At 39.5% G+C, this 21,388-nt stretch overlaps 1 long non-coding RNA gene across 1 annotated transcript in view; it reads left to right on the top strand.

Annotated features, from left to right (window-relative positions):
* The first annotated feature begins 218 nt into the window (after nt 1-218).
* The window catches only part of LOC137477762 (uncharacterized), a 91,526-nt gene continuing 70,356 nt past the window's right edge, over nt 219-21,388 (top strand). Inside the window, exon 1 of the long non-coding RNA XR_011001181.1 lies at nt 219-621. This is a non-coding gene — a long non-coding RNA (uncharacterized lncRNA). The remainder of the gene's footprint in view (nt 622-21,388) is intronic.

Here is a 21,388-nt window from a genome sequence, read left to right on the forward strand (position 1 = left end):
GGCTATCTTGCAATGCACCCCAAAATGTTTAAAGGAAATAGATTCACCTTTCTTCTTTGTTATCCAGCACCCCCCTTCCTCCATAATGGACACACCAGTATATGAAAACAGCACAGGTAAGACATTATTTTAATGTACTCAAAACAAAGGTCGTCCTTCCCACAAGATACATTTCAGAGATCTTTTTGGTGCATCTTTATTAAAGTCTCCTGTCTGCAGGCTACTAACATACTCCTTGAACATCACAAGTATGAGAAAACAGATATAGATAAGATGTTTCATTATGAGTTGAATATGGCTTATGAAAGCAAATTTCTACAGTGTGCAGAGCACCAGCTGAGCAAAGGCCAAACTTTTTGTTTAGTTTGGATATTTCTTGTTTCTTAGGAACCCCTTAAAATTCACGAGGCAGGTGTGTGTGCAGAGGAAAAAGTAGAATTCCTGTCATCTTAGAGTGAGCTAGTGGAAGGAAAGAGGAGGAGCCTAGATTCCTATATCTGAAGATACCCTGGCAAGAATGAAGGGGAGATTGTTCTATGCCATAAAGCTAAGACACTAAATGTGATCCTGAGCTGCTGCAATGTGTCACAGAGGGGATGAGAGAAACTCCAGTTTCTCTTGGTAAGACACTGGAGGTTGAGTTGTGAACTGCTGAAGTGTAAAAACCTGGGCTCGCTGATGGATAAGTTCTCTCCATGAGTCAGGTCAAAACCTTCTGTAAACAGGTTCGCATCTCTGTAAATGTGAGCTAAGCAGTTTTATGGATTTTTGTTGTTGTTGTTGTTATTAAAATTTTAGCTTTTTAAGAAACCCTATGTGACATATTCTTATCTTTTTGCTGTCTGACCTGCTTATTGTTGTGTAGTCCAAGCTGTACAATGAGTTTAAAATAACATTGGTGTTTACCTGAAACATGCATGTTTCAGTTTACACCCTGCATTCAGGATGCTGTAAAGTCATGAGCCTGCTAGAAACCTGTGAGGAAGCACTCAGAGTAGAATGGTATAAAAAAGCAGTGTGGAGTTGGAAAAACATGGCAGGAAGAAGTACTGAGCAGCTCTTGGGAAAAAGAAAAAAAATCTTACCAATTTGTCAGGAGTTAAGTTTCCAATTCAATGAGGTATTTTAGTGTGTATCTTGTATGGTAGTTTATGTTCTTGAAATTAATGCAGAGCCTACACAAATGTCTGGATTCTTTACCTGAATGAAAGCCAAAATGGTCTCTTTTTCCATGCTGATAAGTGTTAAAACCATATTATTAATCTCTTTTTTTTTTTCATCTGTGAAGTTTTGTTAGTTTATTACTTCAAGTGGGTTGACTCTACAGTTGGATCAGTACCTGACTGGCAATGAGTTGTGTAACACGTTCTGTTGATTTTTTTTTCCAATTTATCTTTTTTTTCCTCCCTTGTATTGTGAAATTCTCAAAGCATAGCTGTCAAAAACAGGGATTCATGCTGAGAACATGGACTGTCAATCAAGAAACTCTCTTTAATATATTGTAACACTGCCATTTATCCTCTAAACAGGAAATCTCACAGAAATTTACTCTGTTCCTTTCTTAACCATGGTTTCCAAGGCCCCTGTGATATTTGTGCTTGTAGGGGCAGTACAAAATAGCTGTCTTCTCTCACCTTGGGTACCTTAAAAATGGTGCCAGCTGTCTCATTACAGAGCTCTACCAGGAGACAGAAAGTTGTTGTGCAGAAATGGTGCTGTAATTAGCCTGCACTATCACCAATGACTAAGTGTCTGTAACTCCTTCCCTGGAAAATACTGTTCTGCTGACATCAAAAGACCCATACTATATGGGTAGTACTCATGGTGATTTCACTCCTCCTGACTTGACTCTAGTAGTTTCCAGACCCCCACCCTCAATTTAAAGGAAAAGTAATGGAAAAAGCCTGTGTTGTAAACACTTCATGTGCAGGACAACCTGCCTGATTCTGTGAGGTCTGTGTCACATGAGGAGTGTGCAGTGGCACTGACAGTGCATGGTTTAATGCTTGCTTGTGTCTTTGTTTCACTGGCTTTTATCTTGAGATGATCTGACTGGGTGCTTCTTCTCCAGAAACAAGCCCTGCTCCCAGTGATGTCCTGTTTCTCATCCTACCCTCTTTCTCTGGTTTGTGTTTTAACCTGTGCAGCATCCTTTATTTCCTGATGGCTCTGGGCATCTGGCCCTGCATGTCAGGTGGCCTTAACAGAGTTAAAGTAACCTATGTTGTTGTAGAGCAAACAGCTTTGAAGAGTGAAGTTTCAGTTTGGTGAATAGTTTTGTAAAGGAAAGTCAAATACTTAATGCTCTCACATTTGTTCTCCTGGAGAGTAAAGGTTTTTGCTTGAAGTGTTATGATAAAGCTCTTGAAATTAAAAAAAATGTCTTCATTCTGAAAAACACATATAAAGGATGACCTGTCAAGAAAAATGGAAATTTTTACACTGGCCTGCTTTTAATCTTTTCTTTTTTGCATTAAAAATGGTGCCTAAAATAATTCTCATGGGTATTCTGAAAGCATAGTCATATTTTCCAAGTTTTCCATTCTATTATGTACTACAGAGCATTCCATTTCATTGCAAATAAAATAATTATAGCAGGGAATGGCAGGGGATCTCTCTTCAAATGGCCTTTGGTTTTCCTTCCTTATTCGATACTTAGAGTTGAACATTGAGAGTTGAGTGACTCTGCTATTTTTAAAGCTTCTTGAACAGATTTGCATGCTTTAGAGAAAGTTATTTGTAGAGAAATGCTATTTTCTGCTTAGTAAGTTCTTTCTCCTCCCCGCTTGTTTCAGTTTCATTTAAAATAAGCTGTCTCTCTTCCAGTCACACTGCTGGACTGTGAAGTGTGTACATGTAGAAGTACTTTAGCCAGAAGCCACAGAATACACAAATATGTTGTGTTTTACACAGGCTCAATGCATGTTGTTTTCATCTGAATGAAGGCCTAGAACCTTATAATTGTGTAAGTTAAAACCTTCCTTTTGACTCCATATCAGTAGTTTGGAAATATTGGTCAAGTGTTGCTTACTATTGCAGAGTTGCACTTTGGGATTTTCTGTTTGTAAAAACTCTTTCCATGATATGAAGCAACCCATTTTGAAGCTCTCTAGCTCTCTCATCATAGTGTTTTTCCATATGACTGCAACCTTTTAAACTGTCATTCACTGAAGTTGAATGGGAGTCATGAAATATAGTAAATCCCAGATGTACACATTGCTGACTGCTTTGTGTTGAAGCATTGCCCTCCAGATTTGCACTAGTGGTGATGCATGCAAGAATGGAAACTCTGAAAAGCCTTATTCTTGGTGCATATGATTGATAGGCACAATAGAGTTAGACAGCACATAACCCCATGCATGTGCTCTTCAGGGAGTAAAGAATATCAGTTTTGGATCTTTTTTTTTTTACTGTGGTGTTATGGGATTAGCTGACATTTGGAAATGACAACATTGTTTTCTGTAGTATGGTTTCTGTGTAAATATATATAACAATGTGTGTAAGAAGGTAGGTCTCTGTGCCTTATGAGAGGAGGTAACCTGTAAACCATGTGGGATTTTAAAAGAATTTCTTTTTCTTGAAATCTAAAGGATGACTTCTTGGTGTGGCACTTATGCTGGGTGAATAAGTGATGATCTCTTCTGTTGCTTCGGTCTGTGGAGTAATTGGAATCTGCAGAAACAGTACTCAGCATATTCACAAATTATATTTATTAACAGCATAGCCTAAAGGAATGCCAATTTAATGCAAGAGGTATCTAGTTCAGAATGATAAACTGCAAAAGTCTGGCTTAAAATGGTCAAGAGCTTCTTACAGAATAAAACTCTCTTATTTATTTATTTTCAACATTTCATTTTTTTATCTTTAGGCATAGAGAAACAGGTTTTTGCTGTACCAAACTTGCTGAACAAAACTTGGGTTTCCATGGTATCTGACTCACAGATGATGATGTATGAGACTGTGTATTCAAGTGTGGCAACCTGAGTTTTTTCTTCTCTTGGCACTTGAATACATCTGATCATTCATGAAATGATGATCAGCTGGATTATCAAAATAATGCTATCTGCTTGATAGTACAAATGGGGTATTTTGCTGTCTTATCAATCTTTTTGCATTAAAAAAGGTAACTTCAGATTTAAGGTTGCTTAACCACATAGGCTGATACTCCTTGTTAGGCTGAAAACTAGTTCCAGCCATTTTGAAAAGAAAACCACACCTTTGATAAATTGGTTTCAATAGAAGTGTAGGAACCATGAAGCTATGTTCTGCAGTCTCAGCAGAGTGTGAGGAGCACTTAAGTGCTTGAATAGCTGCTTTGTAATTGCAGCTGTTAAATCTGTGTAATCTTTACCTGAGCCATGCATCAATGCCATGCCCACACATCTGTGCTCTGCATATTGCTTGCAAGTACTTCAGTGTGTGTCCTCTCAGCACAGGCACAGGTGAACAGTAATTCAGTTCTGTTTTGAAATTTCTCCGAATGAGCATTCATGGGGCAAATTGACACAACTAAAATCCCCCTCTGTCTGTTAACTTGGTGCCTCTGTCCTGACAGGGTTGATGGATTGCAGGACTGTGCTCTGGTCAAGTGAGTGGCAATTGAGCTGACAAAGCAGTGGTTTACCCCTGCTGACAGGAGGGTTTATTAGTCGGAATCATAATGAGCTCCAGTGATGAAAAGGGATGCCAGTAAATAGCAGTTTTTTTGTGTTGTACCTTTCTGTTTAGACCTATCTCAATATAACAGTCCACCTGTAAAAGAAAATAGGTTGTCTCAAAATCATATTTCAGATCACCTTTATTATTGCTTTTCAGCTTCACAATGGGCATTATGATGTTGATCACCTTTGCTTTTTTCCTGGGGCATTGCAAACTATTTGCATAAAAGCATTTTATTTTAATGCAAGTAGTGCATGTAAGGGCCTTTTTTTAATGTGGTGGCACTATATTTTGTTTATGACAGTAATGTGTATTCTGTCAGTTTGGAGTCGTGTTGGAAGCTGGTGTAGCAATTAGCACTTGAAAGACAAAAAAAAGGGAAATATCAGTATTTGTGAAAACAGGAGTTCAACTACTTTAGCATGTATTGTGGTTATTGTTACTCATTTCCAGAGTAAAAATGAATATCAGGGGCTAATAACATCCCTCTAAATTAACTTTTGTAAGATCTGAACCTGTATAGGCACTCCATTTTCCTCGGAAGACCTGCCAAAGCCTTGACTTTAACTACATTTAGAAATGCAAAATATAAGTTTTATAGTGCAAATGTTCTTATTTCCCTGCCATGCTAGCTGCAAGAATTCTTAGGCAAGCTAAGTATTGGGTATTTTCATGGAGCGTCCCCTCTATGCACAAGAAAATCAGAGAGGACCAAAATGTTCAGACTGAACTGAATGTTTTTCAGAGCTTTTTCTAGTAACTGGAATGAAACAGTAATGTTCAATTCAATTTTCCTTGGGATGATTCTGATTTGTGAGGATGTATGAAAAATAAGGAGTCAAATGTAATCACATTACAGCTCCTGAAGTTAAGTATAGTTAAGTATGCAGGAGATTAGTTTCAGACAGGGAGGAACTGACGCATTCTCTCCGAGAGCTCTAATTAGAGCAGCCAGTAAATATAATCCGCGCTGCTTCTTCACTGGGACAGTCAAGTTGTGCTGTTGGTCAAGGCAGCAGAGCAAATTTTTCAGCTCACAGAGTGTGGTCAGGTGCCATTCAGAGAGGATGTTCTCACCTGCCTAGCAGGTTTGAAGGTTTGAGAGTGCATGTTGAGAGATGAGGTTGCTGGTGTTTTAAGCCTAGTGATTTACAGGCTGGTAAGGAGTTGTACTCTGAAATATGACTGAACATCACCTTGCTTTTTGCTTCTTCAGGAGCCAGTTATGAATCTAGTATCCCTTGGACTAAAAGGGGGGAAACACACCCTGAAAAACCCAGAAAAGCAGGCTTGTACATGCCATTTCTGAAGAGGGAAGGAGAGAAAACAGACAGATGCACTTTGTTGACCCTTCATTCTCTTCCCCCACGCTCTCCTCCCACAACAGCTTAGATCATTAAGCTCCTGTATAATTAAACCTTGGTCCAAGTCACACTAATTCTGTTTACTGGCCACAGTGAAGGATATAAATACCTAATCACTTCCTTACACAGAGGCTGCTTCCTGCTGGTGGTTTGCAGTTGTGAAGGACTCGGTCCCTCAGCAAGCTCCTTGTCCGGCTGCTTGCCCTGTGTAAAGGAGCCTTACTCCAAAGTGGTCCCCTGCCACAGCACATTTATTTCCACAGATTCCACCTCCTGTTTTTTCAAAGGGAGTAATGTCACTTTCTATAAACAAATAGCATAGAAAGGCTATTGTCAGTGTGCATAATAACTGGAATTAAATTTACAGAATGAAATTAAAAAGGGAAGAAGAGACTGTCCTTTGAGGTTTTCTGAAGGGACTGCTGTTTCAATGGTCAGCTGAAACCACAGCACAGAAGTCTTTACAGATGAAAAGGTCCTGAGCATATATCCACTGAAGTCACAGCAATGATTGGTTGACAGCATCATAATTAATACAAAGTGTTCTCAACATGGAATGCAAAATGTCCATCAGTCACCCTCAGAGCATGCAGAAGTTAAACAAAGTGCTGCCTGCTGTACTATTTCATGGGCTTGTTAGATCCATCCAACACCCCTCTCTCTCTGTAGGAAGGAATTACTGCCTGAGGGGAAAGCAGGGAAGAGGGACAACCTTCCTTATTCACATCACCATGTTCTTGTGAAGCTGTCATAAGTGGCAGCTTGAAATAAGTCTTGAGCTCCTGTAGGGTAGACATGGTTCTGACTCATTGAGGAGGGAGAGATGTACTAACAATCACACAACCTGCCTGGACACTGCATGTGGAAGAAGTCTCAAAATTAGATGGAGGGTTTCCTCGAGACACTAAGAACCCAGACCTGTTATTCTTGATGTCCTTGGACTCAGCAACTCTAAGAAGTTACTGCATGAGCTACTGCTTCTTCTGTAAAAGAAGAAAATGCAGAATCTCAAATCAAGTGAAACTAAATGAATGCACTGCAATCACAGCCCTTTGACTTCATTAGCAGTTTCAGAAAAACCCCTTGATCTGCTGAGGGTTTAGAGCAAATGATTTCTTTCTTTTCTCTCTCCCGATTTATGAAAGCTGAGTGCTGCTGTAATCAAATAAGGTTGGACTGTATTTTGCTTATGTTCTATCTATGCAACTGCAAAAAGTACCTAATGGTGAAAGATACTAGATGAAGACCTTTAAAACTCTTTAATAAAATAATATTTCCAAGTGGTAGTGATTAATCTAGTGTTTAAGCTATAATCAAAGAGTGACACAAAATACATCAGTCCTTTAGAATGGTCAGGGCTTGTTGTGCCTTGGTGTTTGAAGTGAGTCCATTTTAATACTTTTTAAAGCCATGTGGGGGAGAGGGTAATAGTTGCACACTTAGTCTGTGGCCTTTAATATGTACTGGTGCTCCTACTGAATCTTTTGATAAGCAGTTTTAGTTACATGAGTTATTAGCTTAAAAGTAACTTTAAAGTAGTAGCCATATTAATAACACCTTGAAATTTATAAAAACATTATCTGGGATACAAGCTAAAGATTTATTTGAACCAAACCTGTGTGAAGTAGAAGCAATTTAACACATATGAATTTAAGACATGTATCTGTTTTGGCTTTACTTGTTTTTTGCATCAGATTGATACCAATACAAATCCCTAGGCATTTAATGTCTGGCTAATGTTGTTTTGTTGTAGAATTAATGGTTCAAATAATTTTATTTGACCACTTAGTGAGCATTTCAATTAATTTTTTTTATTCTTCTGCATTCTATGCATGTTGCCCTGCATATGTCTTTATTACCTTCTACTAGGGTACCTAATATCCATCGTGATTTTTCTTCCCACCTTGTTGAGGCGGAAGTGCAGTGGATTGCCTTGTGTGTGGATTTTCCCATTTATTTTTAATTACTACATGCAGTTTTATAGAAGAAACAAAGGAAAGAATTGCGTATGAGGTTTGTGTCGGATATTTATTTAACAGACTGAATGTGAGACTTTTTCTTTTACACAACCAGCACTTCTTCCTCCCTGGCTCCCTCCTTCCCCTCCCCAGGAGATTCTCATGGCAGTCAGAAAGGAAGGGTGATCTATTCCAGCTGTCAGACAGAAGCTGTGGGTGTTTTTTTTTTTTTTTTTTTTTTTTTTAAATAAGGCTGCTGATGATGTGACTATCATTTCACCTACCTCAGCTTCAGTTTCAACCAGCCTTCTCTCATCTTGTAATTGGTCTTCTCCAAATACTGAATGATTGGGTGTAGCAGTAATGCTCTCTTAACAAAGAGCTGTGTGTCACCTGAATGTTGACATGTATTATTTGGCCAATTTATCTCAGTGTTTAGCATTGGAAAATACATGTTGGAAGGGTGCAGTGGATCTAAAGCAGAGAATTCATTAGCATAAGACAGAGTTTAAGCCCTTCTAGTATGTTTCCACATGACCATGTTGGATGGGAAAACAACTTCTGCTTAGTAGAGTATGATGATACAGAGTAGGCCAGAAGACAGAAATTTTGCCTTGTTTGCTATCCAGCATAGTGAGAAATTACCACTAAACAAAATCTCTAAGACAATGAGACTTCCAGACATGTTCGTTTTCAAATTTTTTTTACATATATATAACGTTAGAAGGATTGCTTATATTTTGCATATTAAAATTTCCTGGACTTCATGTAAAAAAATCCACCTTTTTGAAGCCTTTTGATTCAGCCTTGGGTATGGTGTCACCACTTATCTTCATAATTAACTATTGCATAACAGCTGTCTTTGTAATGACAGTCATTAGCTTTCTTAGTGCTTTGCTTCTCATTTCACAACTTTTACATTCTACATTTAGTTGTCTTAATGTCTTGTTTAGTAGAAATAGGAGACAAAATGGTTGTATATTAATACTTTTCAAGCTGCATGCCAAGAATGGGAAAGGAAGAGAGAGAAATTAATTCCTGAATATATTTTAAAATTATGCTTTCATTATTTTAAAGATAGCATGCAAAACCTCAAAAATATGGATAAATTATGTTTCTGAGGCTTTAACAGCATAACAGCTTCAGTATAAAATTCAGAGACTCTAAGAGATTTCTAGAGAATATGTGGAGACTTAAAATGAAAATAATATCCATCTCTCATTTTATTTAGTTTCTCTGGCAATTTAGAGTACCCTGCTTGTGCAATAAAGGTTGGAAATGAGGACATGCTTGTAGAGCTAGTTTTAAAAAAGCTGATTCAGTTTTAATTTTATTTCTTAGCAAAATAAGAAATTTCTTCTGAAGACGAAAGAGTGAACTGTAGCCTAGAATCTTTGCACTGGGAACTGTCTGGCACATTTCTTTGGGTATTTTACTTGTTGCTTGTGTAATTATCTGGGATTTATAGGCTGCATATACAGAGATCACTGTAACTTCTGAATTCTGCAAACTGAATAACTGGGCTAGTTATTCAGTTGTTAGAGGTGCCACCATCCAAATGGATCAGGCTAGCGTGGTTATGATATGATGCAAAGCCCATGGCAGGCATGGCAATATTCTTTGCTCATCCTCCTTGCCAAGTCTGGATGATTTACTTTGCAGGTCACCCTATTGCTCTTGGCTAACTTTCAAACTCAGTATTATCTAATCTATAAATCACTGCTGTTCCAGCACTTCAACTCAAACAAACAAACCAAAAAGAATTTAAATGAGCAAAATAAAAAAAATTGCCCAATTGAATGAATAATTGAAGATGGAGTTTGGTCCAGAGAGAGAGGTATTTCAATCTGGGGAATAAAGAGCAGAAGAAGTAATGGTAGGCACATAAATAATTAATAAAGTCTCAGCACCCTTTCTTTTGCTACTGAGACTGAGGGAAGTAAGGATGCAATGCTTTTCCCCTCACTACTCATATGGACTGCAGTGATTTATCCCTTAGGCAGCTACCTGCATAACTGTGACATGAGAGGAGAAATCTCTGAAGGTCACTGCTGTGGAAAGACAGTGCTTGGCTTATCTGTCTTTGATTTGGAAGACAAGTGATGTTCACTGGTTCTGTTGCAGAGAAAGTGCCTATTTTCACTGTATTTCTTTAGGAAGGTTGATCTCTGACCTTCATGTTAGAAGTAATGTGTGTTATTCAATCAAATTCTAAGTGTTGTCTCTGCTACTCTTCCTTGGGAAGACATAGATGATTGATTTTGTGAGGTCAGCAGTCACCGCTATATAGCAGTTACCACTGTCCGTATTTCTATTGCACCATCTTCCTTAAGATGAGAAAAGAGTAATGCTAAGAAATTGTTTCTGCTCAATGTATCTGAGACTGACAGTGCAGATATTATCTAATAAGCAGGTGTTTTGAGCTCCTGCTTAAATGATGCAGTTATACATTCAAAAGCTATTGCTGTCAGTTTGATTATGGCTTATTCCCTTATGTATGAAAATGGAAGTAACTTTGACTCCTTTATGTCTGCTCGCTTAAAGAAGAGATATGAAGAAGGAAACCCTGCTATTTCCTAGTGGTGTCCACATGCTTTAAGGTAGTCTTTTGTTTTGTTTCCTTAGGCTGGAAGATTTGCTGTTCAACCCCCCTAAGACACAAAGTTAATTTATTTAACAGTCATTTGTATCCATATCTGGTGTGTGCCACATGGCAATGAAGTCACCTAAGTTACCTTTGGCTACAGATGTCTTGATTCAAGTAGGTAGCACCATTTTTGCCCACCTCTTATGTACAAGAAATAGTTTTATTTGTTCAAAAAATTCTTCCCCATATCTCGGAACTCACCCCTGGTTGGGGTGAGCCCGGAAGGTAGAAAAGTCTCTTCTCCCACCCGTGTCTCCAAAGAAAGACTCAGTAGTCTTCAGCCGTCCGGTCTCAAGGTAGTTTATTGTATGTTATCTAAAAGATTTCTCCCTGAGCTGCTGCGGTCCGTTCAGCAGTCAGGCAAGGGCACACTCCAATGCCCAGGGGGCTGGTGCCCTCTTTTATATCATACATTACGTATTAGATGTTTACAGTTTCTCCCCAATGCCCATCACCTATATTGAACAGTGACTTTCTACTCTAAACCAATTTGTGAATGCCAACATCACCAAGAACATGGAGGTCAGGAAGAAGAAGGAAAGAGGACAGGGCACACCCAAGTCCCTCCATCTTAGAACTTCTGACCCCCATATACAAAACTCAGACCCCTCTGTACAAGGCCTAAAACCCCCCTGTACAGCACTCAAAAATTCTTCCTTTCACTTTGTGACTACTTCTACTATAGTATCTAAACTTCTGTGATTTCTTGTTCTTCCTGCAAGGTTGGTAAATTGTTCCATGGGTCAGGTTCAAAGCCACAGGGGACTGTGGCTGCATTCCAGGGTCTCAAATGCTTCTGACCTGTGCCCGGAACATCCAAGAGTGTCCAAGGGACATTCTGGGTTCCGACACCCATGAAATTCTGATGGACCCTTGTTTTTGCAATGATGCAGCTAAATAAGACCAAACCTAACAGATGACTGGAAAAAACCAGGGGAGTAAGTAGTACAGCATAGTGGCTAATAAGCAATGCAGCAACAATATAATTGTTGACTTTCCCAACTGTTTATGCCCCATTTTTACAAACACCTTTTAATATGGAACATGCTAGAGCATTAATTTTGAGCTTGTTTCATTTTTACTATTAAACTTTCAAAAGTCAACTTCAAAGGTCAAAAGCAGAGTCAGAATATGCATGAAGATACCTTATTATACTAGCCATTCCATGCTTTTCAGAAAATACATAGGAAGACAGCATCATTGGCACAAAAAGTATTGGGTTTTAGCAGTAACAGATTAGGTGGAGGAGAGATCCTTTGGTGTGTGTATATAGAGGTGTTCATATACCTGTGTCTTGCACCTGAAGAATTGTCCATGAGACTATTGCTATCAAGTTGCTTAAGAAAACCTTTTCAAATCAATCAGTGTGTGAAAGTTAAAATATTTCTCATTGGGGTAGCACTGTCTAGTGGTCAAAAAACTGCCTGCAGATTTAAGGCTTCCCACAAGACAGGGAAGGCTAACTATGTAGGACTGAGGTATAAAAACTGAGTGTTTCCTGTGTGAGGATTAGATAGCTTAAATCAGTTTATTAACTCACAGTGAAGGTCTATTATATAAAATTTCTCTCAGTGATGGAATGATGACAAATTTTTTGAGTTGTCACAAGCCATGTTTCTAGGGTTCTGCCCCAGCAGGATTCCAGAGTGCAGGGGTCCATACACTCATTAGAATCTTAAACTTGTCATCTTCTTTATTACTGGCTGAAAATACATATTTAAAAACCCAATTTTCTTGGCTCTGTGGCTTTCTAAAACAAATCAATGTGCAGTGATAACCATAAACCAGCCATCTTGCAAATTCTTCTCAGAGAAATTAATGTGGTAACATTCACTGTTTGTATGGCTCTATTCAGACCTCAGTGATGCATACAATAGGGGGTGTTTAGACTGGGAAAAAATTAGTCAGCATCTAAAGTGCTGTCTATGTTTTATGGAAAGAAAGGGGAATAAAACCCTTGAGTCAAAGCCTCTTTGTTTATGTAGAAACACTCAACTTCCAGCATGAAGACAAGTTGGCACAGCCTTTCGTACCCTTCAATACTCTTAAAAATTTAGAAGTGGTCAGACCAGAACTGTTTAAGTAGGTTTCTTGTATATATCTGGGGTTGAGAATACTTGAAAGTAAGTAGTTTGACACCCAGTCTATTGACCATTTCCAGTATTGTAAAAAAGCTACCCTTTTAATTGTTTTGCTGTCGATACCTTGGTGTTCAGGATGCAATAACCAAGGCAGGCTGTAAAGAGTTGCAGAAGGTCCTCATGATACCGAACAGTTATTGAAATTCTGTGTAGACAGATAAGAAGTGATGCTTAAGGAGTATATGGAGGGAACAACTCCCATCTTGCACATAAGGCCAGCCTGGATGGAGCCCTGAGCAGCCTGTTCTAGGGAAAGGTGTCCCTACCCATGGCAGGGGGGGTTTGAACTAGATAATAAGGTCCCTTCCAACTCAAATCATCCCGTGATTCTATGATTTTGTTGCAGTTACTTGTTTTACTGTCAGCTCAATGTGCAGTAATGGTAGAGTCCAGAACAGACAACCCTGGACCACTACATAAATTCAGAGTATACCTAGATCTGGCAAATTGTGTACTCTTATGGTATTGCTTCTCATCCTGTACTTCTCTTTCCCACTTAATCCTCCACCAAGCACCTCCAAAAGAGATAATAAAATGGAAGGAAAAAAGGTCAGAGGTATGCAATGACTTCTGGAAGAAAAATCAGCTCAACATACTTCAACTCTTCAGGCTGGAAGGGAGAGAAGCAGATCCCACATGTAATATTTGTAATGTCACAGGTGATGTGAGCGGGATTGGATTGCTTAGTGACCCTTCTGATGCAGAACTAAGGAATATTAAACCTGGCAGAGCTCAGGTTTGAAACTTCTTGTTAAGCAGTAGAAAAGACTATCACAGGTTGTTATTTTTGATGTATGTTTTTATATATGTATAAGATTTTATTTTGTTATATATGAACATACTATGTTTTATGTATGTTCAAGGGGAAACTGGACAAATTTGTGGAAGAGAGTGATATCCTCTATTATTAAATATTAGTTATCATCTGTTCAGGAAGTCTGTCTGAGCTGAGTCATTGCAGGGTGCATGCATGCACAGGAAAAATGGGCCCCACTAATTCTCGTTGTACTCTTTCTCCAGGCTGTGTGCCTTTTGTCACTGCCAGTGGCAAATACTGGGACAGGTCCTGGCTTCCCAGTGCCACTGTCCCTGTCTTTTGAGAGGCCTCTGCACATCAGCCTTGACTTATCAAGTGCTCTTTCCAAAAGCAGGTGCTATTATTAGAGAAGCCAGGTAAGAGGAATCACCAATAAACCTAACTGATGATTTGGCACATCTGCTACTGAGTTGGACTGTTTCTGCTCTTTCTGCCCACTCCCTTATGTATATGAATGTGTGTGTATATATGTTCACACACACAGAAATTGTGTACCAGAAGGCCATAGAACCACCAGTTGAGCCAAAGAGTCTCAATTAAGAACTTTGTATAAAACGTCACATTTTCCCATGTGCCAAGAAAATACCTTCAAATGTTTTAATTCAGCCTGTTTGTCTTGCAGGTATAGCCAGGCTTACTAAGACATAAAAGCTTTTGGTGAAGTTCTAAGTTAAATTTATGCAACCTGCTATACAGGGATATCCATATGTGATGATTGGTCCTCTCCTCAGTACCTTTGGTATCCTCAGTGGTGGATTTGAGATGTCAGACTATCCCTTGCCTGGGTGGTGGATATTTAGGCTCAAAGCTGAGCACACTGCTGCAACACTCTTCCCCAGAGGCTGCAGCAGTAGGTGTAGTCTACAGCCCACTGGGCTCAGCAACACAGGGGCAAACTAATCTTTTTAGCTTGGCATTAAAATGTGCCTTGGGATTCATCAGATGGTCAAGGAATTTGTCAGATTTTTTTTTTGTTTCCAGAGAAATAGGTTATATCTGTAAAGGAGATATCACAAATGCACTCCATAAAGATTCTCACATTTCCAGTAGGGAATGAGATATTAGATACTTCAGTTCCATCACTGAGGGGACACAGTGCTTTATGTAGTGTGTGGGCTGCATTGATTCAAATTACATAAATTGCTGTTGAAATTAACTTGGTTTCCACACCTAAGTACCATAAATATATGGCTAGTATTTAATTATTTTTCCCTTTAAAAATGCTTAACTCATTTTCCATTGCAATTTTGAGCAAGTAGAGAAACCTTGTGTCATTAAAAAAAAGCTATTTTTTATGAGCTCTGAGTATGAAAAAGGTCTTTTAATTAACAAAACCAAGTTTTGCATAAATATGCAGAGATGCCTAAATTCTGTAACAGGTAAAACAAAGTAATGAACCATTTTCTTTAAGTTTATATTGCTTGTTGAATTGTCATTTTCAAACCCAGTAAATAATGTTTTTGTGCCCTCATGTGATCAACAAATGAAGTAATTGGTGTAGAGGTTGCATTTTGTGCTAATGATCTGTCACAAACTGTGCCAAAGCCTTCAATGGCACGTTTTTCATTGTCAGTAAAATTTCTCAGTAGGAGGCACAAGAGAGCAAAGGGAAGGTTAAAGAATCATCGAGCTAATTCTGCTGGGCTAGCACCACCCTTCAAGAAGAGAGGTATATGGTGGGAATTACCTTCTAGTCAAACTGCCAGAGGTTTCGCTCCCATCGTTGCTTTCCCTCTTTCTAGGCAGTTTAAATTGTGCACATTGCTTCCTTTCTGCCAATTTCCCCCCCAGTTTTCCTGCTCCAAATAAAGAATTAAAACCCCCATACCTACCAAATACCTAAATTTTTAACGAGGAAGCTGCTTTCAAGTTCTCTCACAATTATCTCCATATCTTTGTTTTCTGCATAACATAACAGTAGACTTTTTTAACCCAGGGAAGATTTCTTTACTGCCCTTCCCATCCTCTCTAGCAGTCAGGAAAAGAAAAATTGAGCTTCTAAATGTTTTTCCTTTACCCTTCTACCATGTGGCTGCAGCTTTTTTTAGCCTCAGCCATCACGTCACCTGGGCCTTTTCATGCACTGTGTTTAGGCTGGGTCAGAGCTCTTTTACCCTTTCTTACAGAAAATCTGCCCCACCACTTTCTGTTTAAAATTCTAGACTCTGTAAAAAATACTCTCCAGTTTCTGATGTACAAACCTAGAGTCCTTTGAAGATTAGGGGAAACAGTATTTTTCTGCAGAAATGTCACAGCTAACTTTCTGGATGCTTCTAGTTATCTATGCTAGTGCTTCTCACTGAGAAGAGAAGGAAACTGCTTTCCTGGGGATCCTTTTTTGCAGCTGGTTCCTGTGGCTTGTAAGGCCAACATCTGCAGTCCTGAAATAGCCATGTGGTAGCAAGTGCTGTGGCTGCTGCCTTTGCAGCTGGTCTGTATAAAATAGCCATAATGAGTCTCTTTTCCTTACAGCTAATCTGGCATAATACTTAGAAGCTATGATTTCTGTCTTCCTCTGGCATATCGTAAACTTCCAGATTTTGAGTTGGCTGGAGGAGTTTTTCCTTTGGAAAGATAAGTATAGGCTAGTCAGCTTCGTATAGCTGGGGAAAAAATAGTGCTAAATATATATTTGATAGACAAAAAGGATGAACCAGTAATTTGATTTGTATCTTGATGAAAGAGAACCACGAGGTGCACTTAAACTGCTGAAATTGGGGTGAGGTTTCTGTAACCTCCCAAAACTCAGCATGAAGGTACTAATTCTAAAGGACAGACAGGTTGCTAATGAGCACTGCAAGCAGAGCAGATGCCTCTCTGGTCTTCATGCCATCCAGTGGAAAACCAGGTGTTTGAAATGGACCCATCCAGAGTCATATTTAATTGCATCCTTCTACAGTAATTTCCACGTAAGTTTGATGTTATCTGCTTGGCCTTTTCCTTGAGATAGGAACACATGAAGAGGGAGAAGAAAGGGGTTTTATTAACTTTTTTCCCACCCAGAATCTCAAAAATTTTGAAAATGGCATTAATGTCAGGTGACTTTATGTGCCTTTAACCACTGAAAGAGGCTGCAGGATGATGGTTGCTTTATTAATGAAACTTCTTTTGACTCTACAAACAGATTTTTCTGGGACTGATAGTCCCCAGTGGCCTTAAGCAGCCTTACCTGGGGCAGCCCATGACCTCAGTTTCCGTTCATCTCCAGGTCTTCTTCTGAAGCTGCTCTGCAAGGGTCTGTTACACTCTTGCCCTGGTCATGGACAGTGCTGTTCCTGACCTGTGCACTGATGTGCTACCCTAGCCTTGACCTGTCCCCAGGGAGGTGCCTGAAGCCCAGAGCTGGGGCTGCCCACCCGCCTGCCCTGTTCCCTGGCTGGGGCCATGAGGTGGCCCTGGTGCTCTTGTCCCAAGGCAGCCAGCCCTCAGCGTGCTCCAAAACACTTTGTGGGTAAGAAACAAAAATCTTTTAGCTGATCAGCACTCTGATAACAGAAAGTTTGTTGGTAGCAAATAACAACCCACTTCCTCTTGTACAGGTCAAGTTGTTTCTTCATTAGTATTGATGTGTGCATAGTGAATAATGAGCAGTAAAATTAAAAAAAAAAAAAAAAAAAAGCTTTGCCAAATGCAAGTTAATTACATGGCTCAGATTCACTGTGTTTGCTTACGTATGTGTGTATGAAGATTAGAAAATCTGGAGAGATCATTAGGCTCTAACAAGTAAACACAACTATTTGGGGCTTAGACTTTTTAGATTGTAGCTTTGATAGCTGCTCTGTAAAGATCACACAATATTCAGGGTGCAGAGGGCAGGAAACACTGAACTGAGGGTTATGCCTGCCTTTCTCTGGAGTTTCAGCATGGTAGGTTAGAGCACATGTCCTGGAGTTGAGGGTTGCCTTTGATTTTCAGGGCCTGCCTTCCAAAAAGATTTGAGAAGTTTGAGATCTAATTTTCTTATATTCCAGAAATTTTTCTTGCAGGTCAGAATCCAGTATTGCATTGACACTGCTTTTTTAAAGTCATGTTGGTGCCTGGGATTCTTCATTTCAAAGGAGAGCCTACGTTTGCACTGCAGTCTAGTCTCCATCTAAAATACAGTCTTCAACTTTGCAGCCTCTGCTCCCAATACTGGATCATAAACAGAATAATCATCATAACAACAATAATGATCTGAAAGTCCACATGTTGGTTCATGACTGCAGAGTTTGGGGCTGGATTTTAGCAGGATGACCTCAAGATGTGATGATATCCCAAGGCTCCAGCTCTGTGTTCACAAACTTATGGTTCAAATCTGTGTGTGTGTATGTGACTCTACAGCTCTTGCACTGAGAATGGGTCCCTTATAGCAGCAGAGGTCAGTGTCTGGGCTGGCTATAAAGGTAGCACAGGCTTTATAATTGACTTTTCTCTTAGTAGCATTTTGCCTTGGCATAAGCCTTCTGTAGATAAAGTTTGGGGTTAATTCTCTAACTGTACACTTTACATATTTCAGCTATCTTGTTCAACTCAAGTGGCCTAGCATGACCTTCCCAAATAAAAATGAAACAAAACACTTCAGTGCCACTGAGTTTCACATAAGGGGATGATGGTGCTTGTCTGCTCACTGGAGGTGCTTGTGGCACATGGCAGAGAGCCAGGCAGGGCACAGCCTCTGTGGGCAGGGGCTGAGGCTCAGGCCAGCCTCCTTCATCCACTCCCATGTTTGCACTCACTGGAACCAGCACACAGATGTTGCCAAAGCCCAGGGTTTGCTGGACACTTGAGCAGCTGGTCCTGTGAAAAAATGGGTGTTTCTATTTGGTGTCACTCCAACTATTGTAATTTTATTCTGTATTCCTGATACTGGTGTTTCTGTCAGTTGTTATCTCTGGCAGTCACTGGAGAAGCTATAATTCCTGAAAGGCTGATACAGTAGCTAATATTATTGTAATTGTAGTGTGTAGGTAGTTTCTCTCCTCCACAATCTTGCTGTATATACTGGAAGATAGTCAAAAGAAACTTGTTGGTTTTGTTGTTTTAGTTTGGCTTCAATTTTTAATCATTTATCATTGATATGATTTAAGAAACAAGTTACTCATCTCTGCTACTTTCCAGCAGTACTGGCTTGTCCTAAAATAAGCTGTAACAGTAAAACATCATCACTGAATGGGCTGCTTCCCTGGGCTTGTTTTCCCCTCAAATACTGTTTTGCATTATTTTTTTTCCTCTCTGAGTAACTGACTTCCAGAAAAAAAAGTTGGATGTTTACCTTTCTGTTCCTGTTACCATCTTTTTTTGGTGGGTTTTTTATCTTTTTTTTTTTCTAATGAACCTACATAAAGCACTACTTGAGTAAAAAACATTTTGGATCATAAACAACCAGAGTGACCAGTGCTACTCATTTCTTGTTTTTTTCCAGAATTTTATTTGGCAGGCAGGATCAGTGCCTGTGGGAGGAAATAAACTGACTGAAATTTGGAGAAATTCAGGATGGAGCTTCAAAGGGTGTGTCCTCAAAGATGTGTGCACATGTGTCACACTTGCAAGTTGGGTAATTGCATATTTAGTTTCCTGTCTGTATACGTGTGTGGGAGCAAATGTACGGTTTGTTTGCCATAAGGGAGATAGAGCCATGCACTGAAGCCATCACCATTTTCAGGCTGTTTTGAACTCAGTGCACTGGAAGAACTTACAGGGTTGTGTGAGCCATGGAGGTGACTCAGAAATTCAGTCCCACTCTTACGTCTATCTACCAAATCCTGGTAATAATTGTGATGCTAAATATGTTTTGGCATATACTGATGTCAGTTAAACAAGAATATGCTGGTGGTTTTTAAGGGGCTGTTATCCTCAGGGCTCAGGGGAGCCTGGCTAACAGCAGCCTTTCTCCACTTGAGTTTTAAATACCAGTACATCCTTGATGCTCCCTGTGTCATCCTTGTGGAAAAATACCCCTTATTGCTATATTTTAGTCATTGATACTGCCACTTGGATAGCTTGGTATAAAGCGTCAAGCGTAGGAGCTGAATGGAAAAAGAAAGAGAGGGCACATACAGGTCAACATTCAGTGACAGTGGTGAAAGACAAGAAAGATGATGAGGTTTTCTTGTAAACAGTTTGTATTGGTGGTGAACGAAAGGAATAAATTTAATGCTGGTTTTCATGTTTCTATTCTGTATCTCCAGCTTCCCACATGGTGATGCTCATCTTCCATTTGGAGTCCTTCTGATTATAACTATGAAAAATAAGCTATTTCTGATACACCAATAAATATGCTTGCTCACTAGTCCTGGAAAACAACTCCTTGCAATTATGATTGTGGTGACTGCACATAATGAATGACAGAGTTAGTGGTAAAAAGTTTTGCTGTCATAACCAACCTTTTAAAAATGTAATCTTTCAAAACAAGCATCACATTGTTGACAGTTTGCATTTCAGCTACTTCAAAACATGCAATACAAGTTAAAACTTATTTCTGCCATGAACATGCATGATATTGCTACCCAGGCATGTGTTGTCCTTAATTTTTTCTGTTGTAAGGAAAGTTTAGAAATTAGTATTTTTATTCTAAGGTACAAACATCCTTTCCTGTAAGTTATGGAATTAATTAATTATAAGGTAAACACCCTGATACTCCTCTGAAGGCTGTGAAAACCTTGAAAAGCTAGAGACCACACTAAACTGCAGATGCGGATTGACTGACTTTCTGGAGAGGTTTCCAAGCTTCTTGCAGAGGTTTTGGCAAGTTAGTAGCCTGACACTAATATTGTAATTTAGAATAGAAATTAAGGATTAATTTCTTTAATGGTTTGTGTGGGGAAATTGTTACTAGTTCAGGTATGTCTATTGTTGCCTGCTACAAGCTGGTGAGGTTTGGTATGAGCCCTGGAGGGTTTGGCATTGGGTTGGATCTCTGTTCAGACTCAGGACATCTGTCTAGGACTTTGCCAAGCAAAGACTTAGGCCCTGCTCTTCAAGTCTTAAACACACACTGGGAAAGGTCTAGTCCTACAAAATGATGCTTTATTTCCCATAGAAAGTGAAAGCAAGTAGGATAGCGAACGGGGGCACTTTTGTGTCTTTTGGGGCTTTTCTTTGTAATTTGTTTTAAGGTCTTCAAGAAAGATTTAAGAAGTTGCCATGCCCAAAGTCTGGCTCAATTTCATCACTGTTACTCTTGAACATGCTCAATTCAGAGCTTTGCCACTTAGGTCAACCAGAACAAGGACAATAGAGTCATAGCAAGATCTAGGTTGAAAGGGACCTTGAAGATGATCTAGTTCCAACACCCCTGCCCTGGGCAGAGACATCTTCCACTGCACCATGGTGCTCATGCATGAGTAGCCTCTGCTTCCTGGTTAGGTGACCTGTGGTTCTTAGAGCGTGCTAAAACTGAAGGAAGGTGACTGTAAGAAGTGTCTGCTAGTCCTTCCTCATTCCTCTTCACAAGTACCTTTTCCTACCTCTATGAAAATGTGGTGGTAGCAGTCTGGTGACTAAATTCAGCTGGTCTGGTTCCTCTGAGCCTTAAAATCACCTTATTAGCATGGATTGATCTCCCTTTTAAACAAAAGCTGCCTGTCATATTGTCCCAGGTCTTGCTGAGGTACAATGATACCTTTATGAAGGATCATGAAATGACAGAGAAGGGAAAAGTTACCTAAAATTATCAGTCTGCCTACACTGTATGCTGCGCTCAAGTAAACTCTATAGAGATGCGAGTGTGTTGCTCTATAGTGAGGCACTGTTTGAAATTCTGGATGGAATCAAAGAAAATGGGTCTTTCTAGGCTCAAAAATAATCTTCTGGCTAGGTAA

Source organism: Anomalospiza imberbis, chromosome 1 (assembly GCF_031753505.1).
Source record: "Anomalospiza imberbis isolate Cuckoo-Finch-1a 21T00152 chromosome 1, ASM3175350v1, whole genome shotgun sequence".
In the NCBI taxonomy this organism is placed as follows: Eukaryota; Metazoa; Chordata; class Aves; order Passeriformes; family Viduidae; genus Anomalospiza; species Anomalospiza imberbis.